Below are 21,910 nucleotides of genomic sequence, written 5' to 3' on the forward strand. Positions count from 1 at the left end.
CATATACGATGCGTTCTATGCTTTTCAGCGTTTGGTGTCTGGCATACAAAAAAAAAATAAATAAATAAATAAATAAATAAATAAATATAAAAATATACATTTGTTGTAATACCATCTCGTTTCCACATGCATTTTGGCGTTTTTATATCTAACAATGTGAAAGACTGTCAAAATGAACGTTTTTGGTAGTGATCTGTTTCTCCACACAGAATGCTGTTAACGTGTTTTTGCATTTTGTTACCTAAGAAGTTCGAAAACACTAATAATACTCTTATCTCGTTATGTGTTTACGTTTCTCCATATAAGCTATTTTGCATTCATTTTTGCGTTTTTGTAAATCACAAGCTAGAAAACACGCATAATACATTTATTTCTTAATGTCATTCTTATTCTTCTTAAAAGGAGTTTTGCATGCGCTTTAGTGTTTTGGTACCTCAGAAGCTCAAAACCTCTCATAATACACCTCCCTCTTAATGTACTTTTGTTTCCATATATAATGCACTTTGTATGCATTTTCGGCGTTTTTATACGTAACAAGCTCAATAGCAGTCAAAATACTTGTTTTGATAATGTTTTATTTTCTTTATCCATAAAATGTGTTTTGCATGAGTTTTCAGCGTTTTGGTACGTAAGAAAATCAATAACACTCGAAGTGCACGGTTTTAATCTTTTTTTATCCCCATATATACGGTGATTTCCATGCTTTTTTTTTTAGCGTTTTGGTGCCTAACACACCAAAAAAAAAAAAATGCGTTTTAGAATTTCGGAACCTAGAATATATATATATATATATATATATATATATATATATATATATATATATATATATATATATATATATATATATATATATATATATATATATATATATATATATATATATATATATATATATATATATATATATATATATATATATATATATATATATATATATATATATATATATATATATATATATATATATATATATATATATATATATATATATATATATATATATATATATATATATATATATATATATATATATATATATATATATATATATAAGTAGTTGGGAAATTGCCACCAGAGCCCCCATTCGCAATATGGCATGCCGTCAGAGTCGCCCCTGGGGGGTGGGGTGGGGGGTGGGGTGGGGGGTGTCCCCCCAACCCCTCACCCCATCCCCCCCCAGGGGCGACTCTGACGGCATGCCATATTGCGAATGGGGGCTCTGGTAGCAATTTTCCATAGACCCAGGCTTTTAGGTGACTGTGACGGCAATGCCGTGTAGGTCGCCCTTTCACGTCCCCCCCCCCCACCACCACCCCCCAACCCACCCACCCAGGGGCGGCTCTGACGGCAAGCCATATTGCGATGGTGATCCTGATAGCAATTTTCCATAGACCCAGGCTTGGGAAGAGGGGGTTGATTCACGACGGCAAACACCAAGGGGGGGGGAGGGGGAAGGGGGGGGGAGCGGGACGGTGACGGCGACACTGACGGAGAGGTGGGGGGAGGCGTGCGTCCTTATCCTTCGGCGACGATGGAATGACTAAATGAATCAATGATGGTGGGTGGAAAATAATTGAGTGAAAAGGGGGTGGAGGGGGGGAGGGGAGGTGGGGTTGGGGGGGGACTGGCGGCCAGACGTGGCAGCCGCCCGCCACACACGCGTGATTAGGGGGACTCTGACGGCGCTTGCCATAGAAGTCGCCCTTTCCCTTTCATTCACGGAATCCTGGAGGGTGGGATGACTGAGTGTTGCCATCACGCGTTCCCTCCGACATCTCAATACATCCCCTATGGTCAAGGTCGTCGCGACTGCCGCACGAGATCCCGTTACCTGTCCATCCTTTTTACCTGGAGAAAGCGTCTGTGACGGCCAGGGCGGAGCGGCGGCCTCTTCCACTTTCACCGACCGCCAGCGGCATGGCTGACGTAATACTTATGTCGGATGGCGGTCTTATTACTATCATTATTATTATTATTATTATTATTATTATTATTATTATTATTATTATTATTATTATTATTATTATTACTATTATTATTATTATTATAGCCGACACGTGCTCCCTCCGATATCTCAGTACATTCCCCTATGGTCAAGGTCGTCGCGACTATCCACGCCGTACCGCCATAATCTCCAGTCCGCCGACGTATATATGTCATGAAAAGGTAAAGTTTAAAGTCAGTCTGTTAGTTGACAGGGTTTAAAAAACATGTCATTGAGAGATAGTGACGATATATACGTATACCTATCTTCTCTTGCAGGTGGTAGGTCATTTCCCAACAACACAACAAGAAAATTTGAAAACAGAATCTTACCCATTCATTTAGACACCGGCAGGGATTATGAAGTCGGCCTGTGTAATATTTTATTCCCTAAATATTTCTACTGCATTACGGAAGGGGATCCAAATTCCAGTATATCGTTCTATGGTCGGGTTAAGCAGTCAGACTTTGATATGTATGAATATAATATGTATACCTATCTACCGGAAAGGAATATCATCTCCAATTTTACCGATAAGAACATACCGGCCATAACTAAGGCGATTAATGGACAGATAGTGAGAGAACTTCAAGCAATCTTGAATGACTCCTTTAAGATCTATTTCCCTTACTCGGATATCATTTATTATGACCACGACTTGGAGCGGGTCGTTGTGAATAACGCGATTGTCCCTCCTAATGACGATCGTATTTACAGTGATATAAGTATAAAATTTGCATCGCATATAGCTCGCATTCTGGGTTTCAATCCAAATTTTCGCTACACCGTCTACTTTCAAAGATCTGGCGATGTCATTTCATCTTCCAGCGCGAGCGAAGCTTCCTCCTCATCACCCATAAAATTATTCGCTCAATACGTACCGCGAGCTGATGCAGGGACGGATTATATGTACGTTTATACCGACATCATTTCTCCCTCGCGATTTGGTAACCAACTAGTTAATATATTAGACGTCATACCACTCCCCGGCGACAGCACAAGTAAAGGTGCGAATTCAGTTACGTATAAACCACTTTCTGTATCAACTATAGAGAGTGTGGCTATCAAAATTGCTAATCAAAGAGGCAAACCTATTCAGTTTGAAGATGGGGAAAACAGTGTTACTTGCGTGTTACATATAAGACCACGTTAACTTTGCGTCTCGGACGTAAAGTTTTGAAGAGAATCGATCAAGGTGGGATAATGGGTGGAGTGGAGGATAATGAAACAGGCAGGTGTTGCCTACTTCCGAGGCAAGTCACGCACCTCGCGACCATCTGCGCGGGAAGCTTCAGTGTTTCCCCGCGCGGCATGGCGGCCGGGACAAAGTGTTGACAATGTTATAGAAAAAAAAGAAAAGAAAAATGGGTGTTCATTGTGGAACAGCAGAGGCGCGGCTTTTATGTGAAGTGTGTGGGAGATGGCACACTAATCCATCCTGTCCCTCATGTGTGGAAGACCAGTGTGATTTATGCGAGCGGTGTGGACTTCTGTTTCCACATCCACCGCCAGAACACACCTGCGAAGTTGGCAATCCTGCTTCTTCTGGTAAGCATTATTACTTATTTTGGCGGGAATGTATAATAATAAAGATGAAATGACTGTCAATCTTTACAAGTTTGAGCTCTGAGCACATCTTCCTGTACAGGCTCACACTCGATTGAGGTTGGACAGAACGGCGGCGTAGAAGGCCCACGTCGGCGGACGTCACAAGGCGACATCCCACGCGGAGGCGGGGGAAGAGGTGAGGAAAAAAAAAATACTACAAATAATAAAGCAATAAATACGGTGCTGCCGCCACTACTAATATTCTTTTTTTTTTAAGACTCGCCACGGCCGGGACCGAGTGGATTATCGGGGAACGTATTCAATTCTTCCGAGACTTCAAGTCCTTCACTACCTACACAAGGTAAATATCAATTCAATAATAATAATAATAATAATAAAAATAATAATAATAATAATAATAATAATAAACTGTCGCTGCTACTTCTATTTTTTCTTCCCAGACACGCCACAAGCGGAGGCGGACCACGATGAGTGCAGCATGGCGGGAGAGTCGGCGGATGCAGACCTTGACGAGCGCGGGATGCCGGAAGAACCGCGGTTAATTGACTCGAGGGAAAATTTTATGAGGAGCTTCACCAGACATCAATATGACATACCTGATCATGTAAGCAGAGATCCACTCGGTCTACTTACCGAATACAGGGAGTTCTTTATACGGGAAATTAGATCATATTTCACGTCACACGGCTCGCCATTCCCCCCCACCCTGAAAATATTTTCACACATTTCTCTGTTACTAGTGAAATTCTCTACCTTAGGGGAGGATGAACATCGAGTCATTCATATTGCTTTTAGAGCACGACTGATCACCTATCAAGATGTGCCTGACCTTGTTGATTTATGGATCCATCAGCTGAACAGTCGGCTGGAAAGCCTTACCAGCGAGACTGAAGGATCTGGTTTTATCATTTCAAGAGTACAGAATTTTTTCATCAATTATTGCTTGCACGTCGCATGTAGTGGCATAGGAGATTATGTTGCTTATCCTAGAGGCGTGCGAGGAGGGAATGAAATTTTCAATCCTGATGGCCGACATTCATCCTGTGTTATTCAGTGTTTGGCGGCTTTCAGACTTCATGCTCGAGGTGTACCTTGGAAAAGAATTCCAAAAATATTACGGAGACGGCATGGCGGAGAGAAATACGTCACGCGCGGAAAAGTAGACAGTCCAGTGACTTGGGAGAACTTGAGTCAGTTAGAAAGGTTAAATCGCCTGTCTCTGGACGTTTATACACTGACAAAAAGCGGTGAGATATACTATTATCAAGAAAAGGCTCGCGGAAGTATAAAACTGTAGTCTCACTCCTTTTACTAGGTGGAAAACATATGACGCTCATTAAAGACGTGGAGAAGCTGCACCGGAAATTGACGAGAAGCAGCCCCACCCCAGAGGGTCATCAGTTTTGCAAAGTATGTTTCAGCTCAGTTCCCAAGTCTGTCAGTTTGAGCGATCACGAGTGTCACTGCGACTTCACTCAAACTCTTCTCTTTCCAGGTGACGGTGAAAAAGTAAAATTTAAAAATTTTGCCTACACCTATCAGCCTGCATACTTAGCATTTTTTGATTTTGAAACTATGATAAAACCTAAGGAGAATAGGAGTGTGATAGCTGAACATGACCCAATTGGTTACTCGTATCTCATCATCAATAGGCATGGAGATGTCGTGGAAAAGAGAAGTTATTTCGGTGAAGATCCCGTGAATAATTTCATTGATAGCCTATCCAATGCTTGGGGAATCATCAAGGAAAGTGTAGTTAGCTATCCAATTAGCATGTCTGCGGAGGATGAAGCCCACTTCAAACGTCAGCGTCACTGCGAGCTCTGCCATCAACCCTTTAATGTGAAAACCCCACCTCATAAACATCACGACCACTCATTACCACAAAATAATTACAAGGGGGCTTTGTGCGCGCGATGCAACCTCCAGTGTCGTGACATGAGGAAATATCTCATCACTCTGGCACATAATATGAGCTTTGACGTCTCCTTAATCATAAAAGACCTTCACTTGCCAGAGTCGCACGTGGACATCCTTGCCAAGTCAGAATCGCATTTATTGAAAGTAAGGATTAAGGAATTGCAGTTTCAGGACACGCTTTCCATTATGAATGCTGGTCTCGGTCATCTCGCTCAGAGTCACGTGCAGGCGGGCTATAGCACGCGTTACGCCCAGGAAATGGTGAATTACCTCCCCGAGGATGTAAGGCGTGTAATTTGCACTCAAAAACAGTTTCTTTGTTATGAGTACATCACCGACCTTGGCCGCTTAGAAGATCGACAATTGCCACCTCGTGAGGCATTTTATGACACGCTCAAGGGGAAGGCTCTGCCACCTGGAGAATATGAACACGCTCAAAGCGTGTGGAGTATGACATCCTGCCGCACTTTAGGCGATTACATAAGACTGTATTGTGAGATTGATGTGGGATTATTAGCCGACACATATCTCAAATATAGATCATACCTGCATGAATTTTATGGGCTGGACGTGTCACATTACGTGTCACTGTCTTCTTATGCTTATGACGCTTTTTTAAAGTCGACAGGCGTTCAACTTGATCCACCTTACGACCCTAACATGTATCACCTGATCAAAAGAAATGTACGAGGAGGCTTTGTAACTTGCGTCAGGCCACACCTGCAGTCAAACCACGAACCCGACGGTGGACCCGGCACCTATGTGTTCTATCTGGACTATAATTCATTATATGCAAGCGTTATGTGTTCCCCCCTGCCTATGGGTGACATCAAAAAGCTTTCTCAGTCAGAGATGGATGATTTTTTTGAAGTTGGCATCCAGAATCATGCGACAGATGGCGACGTCGGCTACTGGCTGCATTTAGACAGCTGTGACGTTTCCCCCGACGTAGCTCGGATCACGGACGAGTTCCCTCTGTGCCTCGCACACATGACTATTACAGAAGATGACATCTCGCCGTACAGTAAAAGACTGTTAGAAGCTGAGGGTCGTAAGCTGGGGAGGAAAAATCGTAAACTCGTGGCCAGTCATAAGGGACTGAAAGATCATCTCATCAGTCTGGAATTGCTGCAACTTTTACTCTCACTTGGACTGGAAATACAATGTGTTCATGCTATATATAGGTTCAGACAGGCTCCATACCTGAAACCTTTCATAGAAAGGAACGTCGCTCAGCGTAAAAATGAGACGTGCGCCATTAAAAATCGCATTTGCAAACTGATGTCAAACGCAGTTTATGGTAGATCCATGTTATCTGAAGTGAAGTATGGCCTCCAGCAGAAATTAGTGACAAAAAGAAAGACTTTCCTGAAGTATGCAAGAAATCCATCCTTTAAAAGGGTCCACCAATTAGGCGAGGACCGAGTCATATGTGTCAACAGTAAGAATACGATTAAAATCAGGCAGCCAAATTACTTGGGATACCATATTTTAGAAGTGGCAAAGAAGTACATGTACAACTTTTGGTATCGTGTCATCAAAGCTAATTATGGGGAGAGAGCTAAATTAGCTTATGAAGATACTGACAGTTTCATTTTCAGTCTGCACATACCTACAAACTTAAATGATGAACTGAAACATGGACCCATGGCAAATTTTCTCAACACCAGTAACTTTGCTTCAGATCACCCGTGTTTTAATGGGGAGCGGAAGGGTCAACTAGGCTTGTTGAAATCTGAAACCGGATCCACGCTCATCAAAGAGGCGATTATATTAAAGCCAAAGATGTATTCGCTGCTGTTGGAAGATGACAAGCAAGTATCTCGAGGTAAAGGCATTCCAACTCACCTTCAGCAAAATATATTGCATCAGCAGTATAGGGAAACACTTAATAATGTCGCATGTGGGATGGTGGATTGCTATAATATCAGGAATGTGAAAGGACAAATTTGTACCACTCGTATGCGAAAGCGTACGTTGTCACATTTTGACGACAAGCGCTTTCACGTCGATGGCTATACCTCAAGGGCGTATTATCACCCCGACAATGATCCGCGGGAAAGAGATGTGGAGAATGAGATGGAAGAGGAGGTGGCGGTGGATGTGGGGGAGGTGGAGGTGGATGAGGAAGAGGAGGAGGAGGAGGAGGAGGAGGAGGAGGAGGAGGAAGAGGGGGAGGAAGAGGGGGAGGATGGGGTAATGAGTGGTCTGTGGCGTGATCGGGAGAGACTTTCCGCGGCATTATTCACATCATGATTAAGGGGTAGAGAAAGAGAGGACGCAGCTGCTAGCAGACGCCCTTCATGTAATGTAAAAAAACATTTGCTCTGACCACGTAGGCTAAGGAAGAGGGGGAGGTGGAGGATGGGTTGTGTCGTGATCGGGAGTGGCCTTCCATGACATTATTCACGTCATAATTAAGGGGTGGAGAGAGACCGCGGCCGCCAGCAGCTGCCATTCATGTAATGTAAGAACATTTGTTTTGAGTATGGAGTTAAGGAGAGGAATGAGGAGATTGTTCATGTACTGTAAGGACATTTGTACTGCCCACGTGGGGATAAGGAGGATGAGGAGGAGGAGGTAATGTAAGAACATTTGTACTTAGGTTAAGGAGAGGGGGGAGAAGGGGGGGGAGATTGAGGAAGAGGTGTGGGTCGGGGGAGATCCACGTCATAATTAGAAGGCAGGGATGAGGATGCAGCTGGGAGGTTAGTTATGCTGTTACCTACATGACCATGTAAATAAAGGTTAAGTAATAAATACTGTAAACATATCGTAGCGTCTTTTAGTAACCCTCTGAACTTAACATGGACAAGACATTTAGCGAAGAGATGCTGAATCTCTTCAGATATCCTGCACGCATAATTATTGCAGGTTATACAAATTCCGGCAAAACACACCTCTGCAATAAAATTATAGAGAAATATCAGCATGGATTTAACAGAATTATCATTTGTGGCGTCTCATCGCATTCGCTGCAGCAGAATTCCCCTTTTCAAGATAAGGTCGAAGTGCATGAGAAAATTATTGATCCCGTGATGGATGATAACAGTCCATACGCCGACCCGCAAACGCACACACTCCTGATATTAGATGACAATTTCCTCACGGCTGGCAATTCTCAAACGATAGCAGAGGCTTTCACCAAAGGGAGACATAAAAATTTGTCAGTTATAATGATAGCACAGAATGTCTTTTTCCCCGGAAAGTATGCTAGAACGATAACTTTAAATGCCTCACATTACATTCTTATGAAAAACAGAGATATATATCAAATTTAATGTCTGGGCAGGCAACTTTATGGAAGGGAGCGCGCCAAACACTTTGTGGAAATTTATAAAAATGTCGTGCTTAGACGAGATCACGGTTATTTGTTGTGTGATTTATCCCCGAACGCACCCGAAGAAATTCAACTGCGCACGAATATTGTGGATGAGTCACCCTGTGAGAAAGTCTATCTGCTATGAACGCCGTTTTGGACGAACTTTACCGGGATATGACGAATCCTGCGGCTTTAGGAGGTGTGCAAGCACTCTACAGAGAGGGGAAGAAAAGGGATAAGAATCTAACACTCCGCGATGTGAGGGCATTTCTGCAGGGCAACCGCACTTATACGCTTCACAAGCCGACACTGAAACGTTTTCCGCGACGAAAAATTCTCGCTCCTAAACCGTCCGTCATTTTAACTTGCGATTTGGCTGATTTTGCGAGGCTGCACAGACACAATGGCGGCGTCCGATACATCATGTTTTGCCTGGACGTTTTCAGCAGATACTTGAAAGTGGCAACGCTGACAAGTAAATCCGGACACAGTAGCCTGCAAGCGCTGAAAAAAGTTCTAGAGTCGGGGAGTTTTACAGGCGTGTCGCGTCTTTTTACCGATCAGGGATCCGAATTTTATAATCAAGCAGTGAAAAAATATCTAACTTTGAAAGGTATTACCTTGTATTCCAATTACTCGCGTGAAACAAAGGCGAGTTTGGCAGAAAGGGTCATCCGAACCATAAAGACAAAAATATATAAATATCTCACGCAGAACAACACACTGACGTATATTAACGTCTCGCCCACCCTAATAAATACGTACAATCACACCCCACACCGCGGTTTAGGCGGCAACCAAACGCCGGCTCAGGTTCACCGCCTCCGCGAGCTGTCACAAGTCAGGAAGCAATTTAAACGAATGTATTTAAATCGGCCAAGGGGAAAGAAAGTTGTCAGTCATAAATTAGACGTGGGAGACATTGTACGCTTGCAACGTGCTTCCCGAACGCAATTTAAATTCAATAAGGGTTATACCGTCAACAATACCGAGGAGCTTTTTAAGATAAGTCGTGTGGATTACTCACATAAAATCCCTATTTATTTCATAAGGGATTTGGCGGGGGAGGACGTGACCGGCGCTTTCTACAGGGAAGAATTAATCAAGTCCTCTCTTCCCTCACATTACCAGGTCGATATATTACGATCGAAGGTCGAGCGAGGTAAGAGAAAGTACTTCGTCCACTGGCGTGGGTACCCAGATAAATTTGACAGCTGGATAGATGCGGACGACTTAGTATAAGATATGGATGAGGAAAAACCATTGATATTGAAGTACAAGGAATTGGTTTTTCTCCTCTCGCACGTCACCCCTAAATTGCGGAAGCAGGTCTTGCAAAGTTTGAATAAGCGCGAAGTCAATTGCATCTCGGAAATATTCGCCAACTTTTTGAAGAGACGCCTGACGGACGACGATACCATCATTAACCGCCTGAAAAAATTCAAGAGTGATATTCGCACTGTAGCCTTGAAGAAGACGCCCGTGTACAAGAAGAAAGCGATTCTAATCTCCAAACGAGGTGGTAACATATTGGCCGCGTTACTCCCGATAGCCGTGTCGGCAATAACAAGTTTACTACAGAGATGAAAGAATATTGTTTAGTTCCCGTCTCAGTTGCCGAGAGGTGTAAGTTTAAACCGACCGACAGCGCAACTCAGCACCGATTCACGTCAAAACAAGTCAAGAAAAAAAAAAAAACTTCACTTCCGCTACCGGCCGCCGCCCTCCCCGACGCCGCCACCGTGACGCCACCACCACGCGCACCTGTCAATCCACCCTTGGATGATTTGATTCGAGTTGCCGTTCCTCCTTCCTTTAGAGAATATGGTTTATCTCTCTTGAAATTATTGGAGGGTAAACCTGGGATTTCATGGGATGAGCGCGGTAACTTACTTCCACCATTTTCTGGCATAAGCGTGTTTGATCTCATACGAGTACTCGGCCACGAAAAGGGGGCCGCGAAAAGACTTTCACCCGATAAGCGTCCATTATTATCACTGCTACTTCGCATGGCGCAACTCCCCGCGGATGCCATCAGAAATACGACTCAACGAAGTAAACTGATAGGTGGCGGGGTCGGTGACATCTGGGAAGCATATTAAATGAGAAAGCTCCCCATCTTACTCTGTAAACGAGTAAGTACATCAATAATACATGAGAGCACGTGTTAGGCGCGTCAGGGGTGCAGGCCCACGGATGGATAATTGATGAGGGTTATGGTCAAAAAAAGGTTCACCCCCCCCTAACCCACATCCCCTAATAAATAATACGTTCCCCGCCCTCCATCCCTTCCCACCAACAAAGGAAAAAAAAAATAACACCTGCGTCAATTTGAATGAATAAATTCTACTACGCAGAAGGTGTAATATCGACCAATACGTGCGAATAAAGGTCTGCGATGACACATTTCCCCCTCACTCCCCTCACAGAGGGTTCAACGTGTGGATCAGCCCTCCAATTACTCGTCAAGATGAAGGTGGTCGAGGGCAAGCTGACCGATGGCATCTTCCGCGACCGCCGCTGTTATATCATTTATTCAGTAAATGCCGTCTCCACCGAACCGAGTGGGATTGCGCGGGATCTCAAAACGATTTACCCATACGAGAATACACATGCAGCTAGAAAGAGACTCTACTCGCTTCATCGGGCCACGGCAGACACGAGAGATGACCCAGGACGTATCATTATCCACGCGCCTCCCACAGGAAGCGTAAATCTCCCTCACCTGGTGGCCTGCGTGACTCAGTATGGTTGGGGCGAGGCCGTCGAGGGAAACGAGAAGGCGCGACAGGCAATCGCGACGTCGAAGGATTTGCCTTACGTGGAAGGACTCAAGATGGATACAAGCGTGAATCGACGTCAACACTTCCAGAATTGCCTGAAAAAGATTGCCCTGCTAGCCATGGCGAACGCTGAAGTAGAGCAAATTATTATCCCGGAAGGACTGGGATGTAGAGGTCGCTGCCAGGATGAGTGGAAGAATAATTACCTGCCTATGGTGGAAGGGCTGGCGCAGCGACTTCAACCTTTTGGAGTTGAAACTATTCTGGTGAGGAAGTCTGAATAACTATATCATGTAAATTTTAAAATAAATGTATTCCTTAATTGGGGTGACCGTTATTATTTATTTTGATCATGGCGGGAGCAGCATATCAGACAGAAATAAATAGCTGGTGATTATGCTCGACGTCTTATTCATGACGTGACAACCATCATGACGAGAGCGTTCACACCTCCCACTCGAGCGGAATACGACTTGCTTTTTACGCAAAGCAAAGGTGGAGGTTTAGACGACATCCGGGTTTTTATTCCACCCCATTCAAGAAGAGGTGGCGGTCTATTTTCCGTTTTGAGTGGCTTTGCTAAAAGAGCAATTCCCTTTCTCATGCGCACTGTAGCACCCGAAGCGCTCCAAATGGGAAAAGGTTTATTAACAGATGTTTTAGAAGGGAAGCGACTTCGCGAATCATTAAGAAATAGAGGTGTTGCAGCCGTGAAGGGTGTGGGGGAAAGGAGTAATGAAAAAGAGGAAAGTTGGAGTCGGAAAAAAAAAAAAAAAGAGAAAACCACCAACCAGGCAACTGAAAAGAAAGACTTGCTATAAAGCAGATATCTTCAATATTTAGCTTAGTCGCAAAGATGACTCATTACGGTCCGGATGTGCAGGGTGGAGCGACCTCCACCCCCCTGAGCAATTATCTGACTGCCGTGAGTGAGAACTTTCCGCGGGTGAATCGCTTGCATACCATCGAATCGTCAGTCGCTGCGAGGGGAAAGTTGGACGTATTACCCGTTAATTTAGACGCAAATGCTAATAATCATGCGGGGATCAACGATCCTTACATTGAATTTAGACTGCCTGGTATTCCAGGGCAATTTTTGGATCTATCAACGCTGTCTCTAGAATTGCGAGTTAGCGCGACGAAGGCAGACGGCGCGCCACTAGACGATGACGATCACGTCGTTTTTAGTAATGGTTTGAATAATACGATGTTTAAGTCATGCGCTTGTTATTTTAACGAACAGCTTGTGGAGTCATCCTCTTTGTTCAACTATCACGCCTTCATTAAAATGATTACAACAATCCCTCAGGATAAAATTGACTCTATCGGTCGCGTCGCCTTCTACCACCGCGATTATGATGGATCAAAAGGCATAATCAATAAATTTGATGAAGACTATTTCACGGGAGGGAATAAAGACGAGAAACAAATGATGAAAGATTGTAAAACGCACGGCATTTCGATGACTGCGCCTTTGTTTTCGGATATATCAAGTCTGGACGCTTATCTGCTTGACTCTGTTGATGTGAGAATTCGATTAGAATTGGCTAACAAAACATGGATTCTTAATTCACACCAAGATGCCAGCAGTTTCAAATTTAAGCTCGAGATGGCTAAGTTATGGGTTGACCGCGTCACGCCACATCCGCCCGCCTTAGAATCGTTAAATAACTCCTTGACTCGAAATCCAATGCAATACACTTTTAATAGAACGCTCAATAAAACGTATGTGTTAGCCGCCAATCAAACGTCTTTGATTGCCGAATTACCTTTCGCGCAAATCATACCTCAAAATTTGACCATGGCAATAGTTGATATGGACAGCTTACAAGGCGTAATTGATAAGAATGGTTTATATTTTCAACACGCCGATCTGTCACATGTACATATCACCGTGAACGGGGCGACCATTTATAACGTTCGCAGCTCTTTCCCGCATCACGCGTCAAAATTGTTTTACACGACCCTTGAGTCACTAGGATTGGACACGCGTAATTCCCTAACATTTGATGCATTTAATAAAGGTCGGACAGTATGTTTCTTTAACTTTGTGACGGAGGACGTGCACAATGCCATCCCTCTGGATAAATCAGGAAATCTAAGAATTAATCTGTCGTTTGCCAAGGGACGTAATCACAACCGCGTCATAATGTTTTTCGCCGACACTACTGGCGTCATAGAAATTGATCATTATCGTCACGTTCGCTGCATTGTCCGCGCATAAGCCGTCATGAATGCACGTGAAATACAGGCCGGTCTAGCAGGCATCTTGGGCGATCGAGTTTATTTTTTAGGCTGTCACGATCATCGCCATGTGACAGATCTGATAAATCTTGCCAGAAAACAGGTGAAGCCATGCGTTTTCATTCTAAATACATTGAGTGACTCAAAGACCATGGGCCACTGGATTACTGTTTATCTTAATTTTCAAAGTCAGACCATAGGCTATTACGATAGCTATAACTTGCATCCCAAATACAATTCCGCTGTCTTACATCATTTTATGCAAACTTGTCCACATATAAAAATTAGCACATTAAATTATCGACTTCAGGGGTTGAATTCCCTCGTGTGTGGCATTTATTGCATGTTCTTTTGCCTTCTACTGAGTTGGCATACATTAAAACGTGCAATGTGCATTATTCACGCCACCTTCAAAAAGCATCAATATCTATATAATGACAAAAAAATTACTCGTATGGCATACGTAATATTTCGTAATATGCCGCATTGCATGCCTACGTTTTGCCCAGCCGGCAGCCGGGCGAGATGTCGTAACATCTGTAAAGCGGTAATAAGGTAGATTGGGGGTGGGGTGGGGGTGGGAAAGGGGGTCAATATGGGGTAATTGCTGACGGATAAGCGTCACTTCGCCATCACCTCTCAACCCAGTCGGACGTCGAAGCCTCATCTCCAAGAATGGAGCAAGCTAACAAACGTTTCATCTTGAGAACTGCGGGTGAGTACGCCATTACCTTGCACGGCATCTGACATCTTCACCATTGTAAATTACATTAACGTTCTTTGCCAATGAATAAGAAGAGGGAGAGTGGGAGGGGAAATAAAAACTTTTCCATTGTTCTCATCGTTTTTTTTTTTTTTTTTTTTTTTTTTTTTTTTCTTGTCTGTTACAGAACGCATCTCTTTCCGCTTTGATATCTATCTGAGCGATGCTGGGGGTAAGCGAAGCCGTGCTGACCATGAGGATGTCAATGTGGAGAAAATGTCAGAACCTGCAAAGAAGAAATTGATCTTCAGTGATGACGACATGTCGCCACTGCCGGCCAGCCCACCTCCTGACGCTCCATCAGGACAGGAGTCGCAACAGCAGCAGCCGGCATCGCAGTCGATTCCGCCACCTCAGGAGTCGCTGATGCCACCTCCGACCGAAGCACAGCCGCAACAGTCAGATGAGTCGACAGTAGGCGGCAAAGAGGGTCAGGAGGCGAAGAAGAAGTCGCAGGAAAACAGAAAAAAAAAGAATATTCCCCCTAACACGCCAGAGGACGACAGCACACCAAAACTCCCCGTTGCTCCAGCCGCCCCTCGTAAGAAGCTGGTTCCTAGAGTTATTAAAACTACGCCCGTCATTGACAGCGATGACGATGATCTCTTCGCCTTCAATTCGCAAATGTTTTGAATGAAAGAGATGTATTTGCCCTAATAAGCAATGAGCTGTATTTGTCCTAATAAAAATAAAATGTTCCATCGACTCTGCATAACCTTTCTAATAATAATAATAATAATAATAATATTAATAATAATAATAATAATAATAAGGTGACAATCCGGCATAAGTATTACGTCAGCCCACGCCGCTGGCGGTCGGTGAAAGTGGAAGAGGCCGCCACTCCGCCCTGGCCGTCACAGACGCTTCCTCCAGGTAAAAACGATGGACAGGTAACGGAACCTCGTGAGGCTGTCGCGACGACCTTGACCATAGGGGATGTATTGAGATGTCGGAGGGAACGCGTGATGGCAACACTCAGTCATCCCACCCTCCAGGATTCCGTGAATGAAAGGGAAAGGGCGACTTCTATGGCAAGCGCCGTCAGAGTCCCCCTAATCACGCGTGTGTGGCGGGCGGCTGCCACGTCTGGCCGCCAGTCCCCCCCCACCCCCACCTCCCCTCCCCCCCTCCACCCCCTTTTCACTCAATTATTTTCCACCCACCATCATTGATTCATTTAGTCATTCCATCGTCGCCGAAGGATAAGGACGCACGCCTCCCCCCACCTCTCCGTCAGTGTCGCCGTCACCGTCCCGCTCCCCCCCCCTTCCCCCTTCCCCCCCTTGGTGTTTGCCGTCGTGAATCACCCCCCTCTTCCCAAGCATGGGTCTATGGAAAATTGCTATCAGGATCACCATCGCAATATGGCTTGCCGTCAGAGTCGCCCCTGGGTGGGTGGGTTGGGGGTGGGGGGGACGTGAAAGGGCGACCTACACGGCATTGCCGTCACAGTCCCCTAGCCACGCGTGTGTGTGGCGACTTCCACGTCTGGCCGCCAGTCCACACCCCCCCCCCCCTCCTTTCACTCAATTATTTTCCACCCACCATCATTGATTCATTTAGTCATTCCATCGTCGCCGAAGGATAAGGACGCACGTCCCCCCACCTCTCCGTCAGTGTCGCCGTCGCCGTCCCTCCCCCCCTCCCTACCCCCCCCCACCCCTTGGTGTTGCCGTCGTGAATCACCCCCCCCCCCCCTTTCCCAAGCCTGGGTCTCCATCCTGAAATGGACTGCCACTGAAGTCTACGGAAAATTGCTGTCAGGTTTCCCCATTGCAACTTGATAAGGTCCACACTCGCAATATGCCATGCCATCAGAGTCGCTCCAGGGGGGTGGGATGGGATCCCCATCCCCCCTCCCCCCTCCCCCTCCCCCCTCCCCTCTCCCATCCTCCATCGTCCCCGAAGGATAAGGACACACGCCTCCCCACCTCTCCGTCAGTGTCGCCGTCACCGTCCCGCTCCCCCCCCTTCCCTTGGTGTTTGCCGTCGTGAATCACCCTCCCCCCCCCCCATTCCCAAGCCTGGGTCTATGGAAAATTGCTACCAGAGCCCCCATTCGCAATATGGCATGCCATCAGAGTCGCCCCTGGGGGGGGATGGGGTGGGGGGTGGGGGGGACCCCACCCCCCACCCCACCCCCCAGGGGCGACTCTGACGGCATGCCATATTGCGAATGGGGGCTCTGGTGGCAATTTCCCAACTACTTATATATATATATATATATATATATATATATATATATATATATATATATATATATATATATATATATATATATATATATATATATATATATATATATATATATATATATATATATATATATATAACACTCAAAATACACGTTTTTCGTAATGTTGTTCTGTTTTTCGATATAGAGTGCTATTTATGCGTTTAAGCTTTATGGTACATTAGAAGCTTTCATAAATTTTCATAATACGCGTTTCTCCTAATGTCTTTTATATCCCGATATGGAGTACTTAGCATGCATTTTGGTGTTTTTTTACGTAACAATCTCATAAAGAGCTCTTTTCGTGTGTTTTACCCTTTTGGTATGTGCGTAACTCAAGAACAATGAAAAAGACATTTCTTTCAAAGAAACACTCAAAACACTTTTTTTTTTTGGAAATATCTGTTATTTTTTTTCAATATATGCTGCTTTACATGCATTTCGTCAGTTTGATACCTAACAATTAAAGAAAAAACAGAATATACACGTTTATGGTAATTTCCGTTTCTCTATACAGAGTGTTATTAAAGCGTGTTTTGCGTTTTGTTACCACAAAGCTGAAAAACACTTACAATAAACGTTTTTTTGTAATATCTTTTCGTTATTCCATAATTTGCATGCATTTTGGCGTTTTCCTATGTAGCAATGTGAATTGCACTCAAAACAAATTTTTGGTACTGATACATTGTTAGAGCGCTATTCACGCGTTTTAGCGTTTTGTTAACTAAGGAGATTAATAATAATAATATAGACTTCTGGTAAAATGGTTTTGTTCCATTAAATAGGGTACTTTGCCTGCATTTTGCTGCTTTTGTTCCTAACAAGCTCAAAAACACTCATAGTACACTTTATTTTATGTTATTTTGTTTCTCTACAATGGGTGTTTTGTATGCGTTTTATGGTTTTGGTACGTAAGATGCTAAAAAAACACAAAAGAACCTTTTTTTGTTAATGTTGTATTGTATTGCAATATAGGTTGCTTTCTATGCATTTTAGACTTTTGGTGCCTAAAACGCTCAAACAATAAAATCACTCCTACTATGGAGTGATTTTCCTACATTTTTGCGTTTTTGTACGTAACAATGTGAAAATACTGAAAATACATGTTTTAGGTAATGTTCTTATGTTTCTCCATATAGACTGCTATTCACGCAATTTTCCTTTTCGTTAGCTAAGCAGCTCAAAAACATTTATTACACACGTGTCTCAAAAAAATCCCTTTGTATCCCCATATAGAGTGGTTTGCATGTATTTAGGAGTTTTAGTATCTAACGAGCTCAAATAATACTCGTTTTTTTGGAAACGTTGTTCTGTTTTTTTTTTTTCAAATCACTTGCTTTGCATGCATTTTTTGTGTTTTGAATATAAGGCGAAAACACTAAAAAACTCATTGTTTTGGTAATGTTGTTCTGTTTCTCTATACAAAGTGTTTTTTACGTGTTTTATTGCTCTGGTACCTAAGAAGCTCAGGAACTTTCATTATACACGTTTTTGGTGATATCCTTTCGATTCCCAATATTGAGTAATTTACATACGCTTTGGCGTTTTTTTTACGTAAGAAGCTCATAAACAATAAAAAATCACCTTTGGTAATATTAATTTGTTTCTTCGTAAAGATTGTTTTGTATGCGTTTCACCGATTTCGTGTGAAAGATGCTTAAAAACACTCAGAATACACGTTTTTTATGTTGTTTTATGTTCCCATGCTTCTCATTTTTTTATTTTTTTATTTTGGTGCCTAACACCCTCAAAAACACTCTAAAGACACTTTTGACACTGATAATGTCATTTTTTTCCCATATAGAGTGCTTTGCATGCATTATATATATATATATATATATATATATATATATATATATATATATATATATATATATATATATATATATATATATATATATATATATATATATATATATATATATATATATATATATATATATATATATATATATATATATATATATATATATATATATATATATATATATATATATATATATATATATATATATATATATATATATATATATATATATATATATATATATATATATATATATATATATATATATATATATATATATATATATATATATATATATATATATATATATGTAATGAGTGCAAAACTAGGGCACAGTTAACCTACCTTAATTAGGCTCACCAAGCACTCACCACAAGAACCCACTGATTAATTTAAACCTCCTGCTTAGGTTCACAGAAACCTGGGCCACAATTTAAAAATTTAATGATTGAATACATAATAAAGAAAACACAAATGAGTACATAATAAAGAAAACACAAATAAAATATGAGTGCTTAACACTCTTAGAGGCCACACTGCTGGCACTCCAAAATACCTGATCCCATGAGAAAATGGGTAAATCCACATACAAATAAACAGGAGAAATAAACACTTCACGCACCAACACAAGAAATGTTATATGCCACTGACAGTCCCACCCTAACCAGTACCCCCAGGACCCTCACACCCTATAGGCCCAACCGCACACCGACCCAACGCGCTGAAGGTACACCACTACCACTACCCTGAAGTACTGCAGCTCTTCCTCCATGCACGGCGGTACTAACACCATAGCAGCCAGGGACAGCAAGTTCCTCACTGCAGCCTCCTAGTTCACAGTATCTGCTACGGTGCCACCTCACTGACGTCCCACAGCACACTGCCAAGACCAAACTCCTGCCAACCAAGCGTACAAATCACCACCCTATCTCCCAATAATGTCCCCCAATGTACACTGTTTCACCATGAAAGAATACAACAAATCCCAATAACATACCTGCAAATCAAATGGCAAATCCACCACTACTCTGCACCCTGTCTCTCTCTCGCTCGCCTCTCCCGCCAAAATTCCCACAACAAACCTCCAGGGCCTTAAGACTCGTTTTGGCGGGACTCGCTGACTAGTCTGTGAGCCTCTCGCAGGCGCGCCCACTTCAACTTCTTACATATATATATATATATATATATATATATATATATATATATATATATATATATATATATATATATATATATATATATATATATATATATATATATATATATATATATTTATTTATTTATTTATTTATTTATTTATTTATGTATATATATTTCCTTTTTTTTCCGTATAGGGATCTTTCCATCCAATTTTGCGTTATGGCACCGTACAAGGTTAAATACATTCAAAATACACGCTTTTTGATAATGTTCTTTTTCTCTATAAAAAAAAATTATTAATGCGTTTTTAGCTTTTTCATACCTCAATACCTCAACATTCATAATAGGTACACGTTTCTAGTGATGTCTTTTCATGTCTCCATATAAGGTTCTTTGGATGCATTTTGGCGTTTTTGTAAGTAAGAATCTAAAAAAAAATAATTTAAATCGAATTAGTTGTTTTTTAGTTATGTTGTATTGTTTCTCCATATAGTTTATTATTATTGTGTGTTTTATCGTTTTGGTACCTAAGAATCTCAAAAACACTCATACTATATGTTTCTTTTAGTGACTTTTCGTTTCCGAATACTTTCCATGCATTATAGTATTTTTCTCCTTAACAAGGTCAAAAACTCTGAAAATTCACGTTTTTGATAAAGTTATAATGTTTATTTTATAAAGGGAGTTTTGACTGCGTTTTAGCGATTTGATATGTAAATTGCTTAAAACACTGAAAAAAGACGTTTTTGATAATGCTGTTTGGTTTTCCCATATAGGTTACTTCAAATTCTTTTCAGCGTTTTGGTGCCTAACACTTTCATAAACACTCAACATACACGTTTATTGAAATGTCGTTTCGATAAATTGTTCTTACTTAACAATATGAAATACACCCAAAATAAATATTTTTGGTTATGATATGGTTTTTACATATAAAGAGTTGTTCATGCGTTTTATTGTTTTGGTACTTAAGAAACTCAAAAACACTAATACTACACATTTATCGTAATATCCTTTCGTTTCCCCATATAGGTTATTAATCATGCATTTTGGCGTTTTTGTACATAACAAGCTCAAAAACACTCAAAATACTTGTTTTTTGGTAACATTACTCTGCTTCTCCATAAAGGGTGTTTTTCATAAATTTTTGCGATTTAGTACGTAGGTAGCTCAAAAAAACTCAAAAGACACTTTCTTGGTATTGTTGTTCTGTTTTTCTATACAATATTGCTTTCCATGTTTTTTTTGTTTTTTTTAGCGTTCTAACACGGGTGTTTTACATATGTTTTTGGTGTTTTGGTGAGTATCTCAAAGCACTAAAAAGAGACGTTTTTGTTAAGTTGTTTTGGTTTTGCTTATAAGGCATTTCCCAAGCTTTTTAGTATTTTGGTTTCTAACGCGGTCATAGACACTCAAAAGTAATGTTTCTGGGAATCTCGTTTTCTTTCACAATATAAGCCTTTTTTTTATGATTTTCGGCGTTTTGGTACCTAACAAAGTGAAAAAAAAACATTCAGAATACTTGTTTTGGATTTTGTTTTTGTTTTTCTTTTTTTTTCTCTATAAAAGGAGTTTTGCATGCGTTTTAGCGTTTTGGTTTTAGCGGTTTTGGTGGTTCAAAAACATTAAAAAAACTCATTTTTGTTAATGTTTTATTCTTCTATACAGTATGATATCTATGCTTTTTAACGTTTATGGTGCCTAAGACGCTGAAAAACTCTCAAAATACATTTCTGTTAATGTCATTTCGTTTTTCCTATATTGGTGGCTCTGCATGCATTTTAGTGTTTGGTACCTAACAACGTGAAAAAAAAAAAAACACTAAAAAATACACGTCTTTGGTAAAGAAGTTTTGTTTCGCCATACAGAGAGCTATTTATGCCTTTTAACGCTTTGGTACCTAAGAAGCTTAATAACTCTCATAATACACGTTTTTTTTGTGTGTTTTTTTTTTCTTTTTCCCCATATAGAGTACTTTCCATGCATTTTTGTACGTAACCTCAAAAACTCTGAAAATTCACTTTTTTGGTAAAGTTATACTGTTTCTCCATAAAGAAGTTTTTGCTACGTAAGTAGCTTAAAAACACCGAAAAGAGAAGTATTTCATAATGATGTATTGTTTTCTATATAGGGCACTTTCTA

At 41.7% G+C, this 21,910-nt stretch overlaps 1 long non-coding RNA gene across 1 annotated transcript; it reads right to left on the minus strand.

Annotated features, from left to right (window-relative positions):
* Window positions 1–19,055: 19,055 nt before the first annotated feature.
* Window positions 19,056–19,796, minus strand: LOC135091920 (uncharacterized). Its single transcript, XR_010262697.1, has 2 exons — window positions 19,626–19,796; window positions 19,056–19,553 (listed from the first exon to the last, which is right to left on the minus strand). It is a non-coding gene; the product is annotated as an uncharacterized LOC135091920 (long non-coding RNA).
* Between the last annotated feature and the right edge of the window lie 2,114 nt (window positions 19,797–21,910).

The sequence above is a fragment of the Scylla paramamosain genome, chromosome 38, assembly GCF_035594125.1.
Source record: "Scylla paramamosain isolate STU-SP2022 chromosome 38, ASM3559412v1, whole genome shotgun sequence".
Taxonomy (NCBI): domain Eukaryota; kingdom Metazoa; phylum Arthropoda; class Malacostraca; order Decapoda; family Portunidae; genus Scylla; species Scylla paramamosain.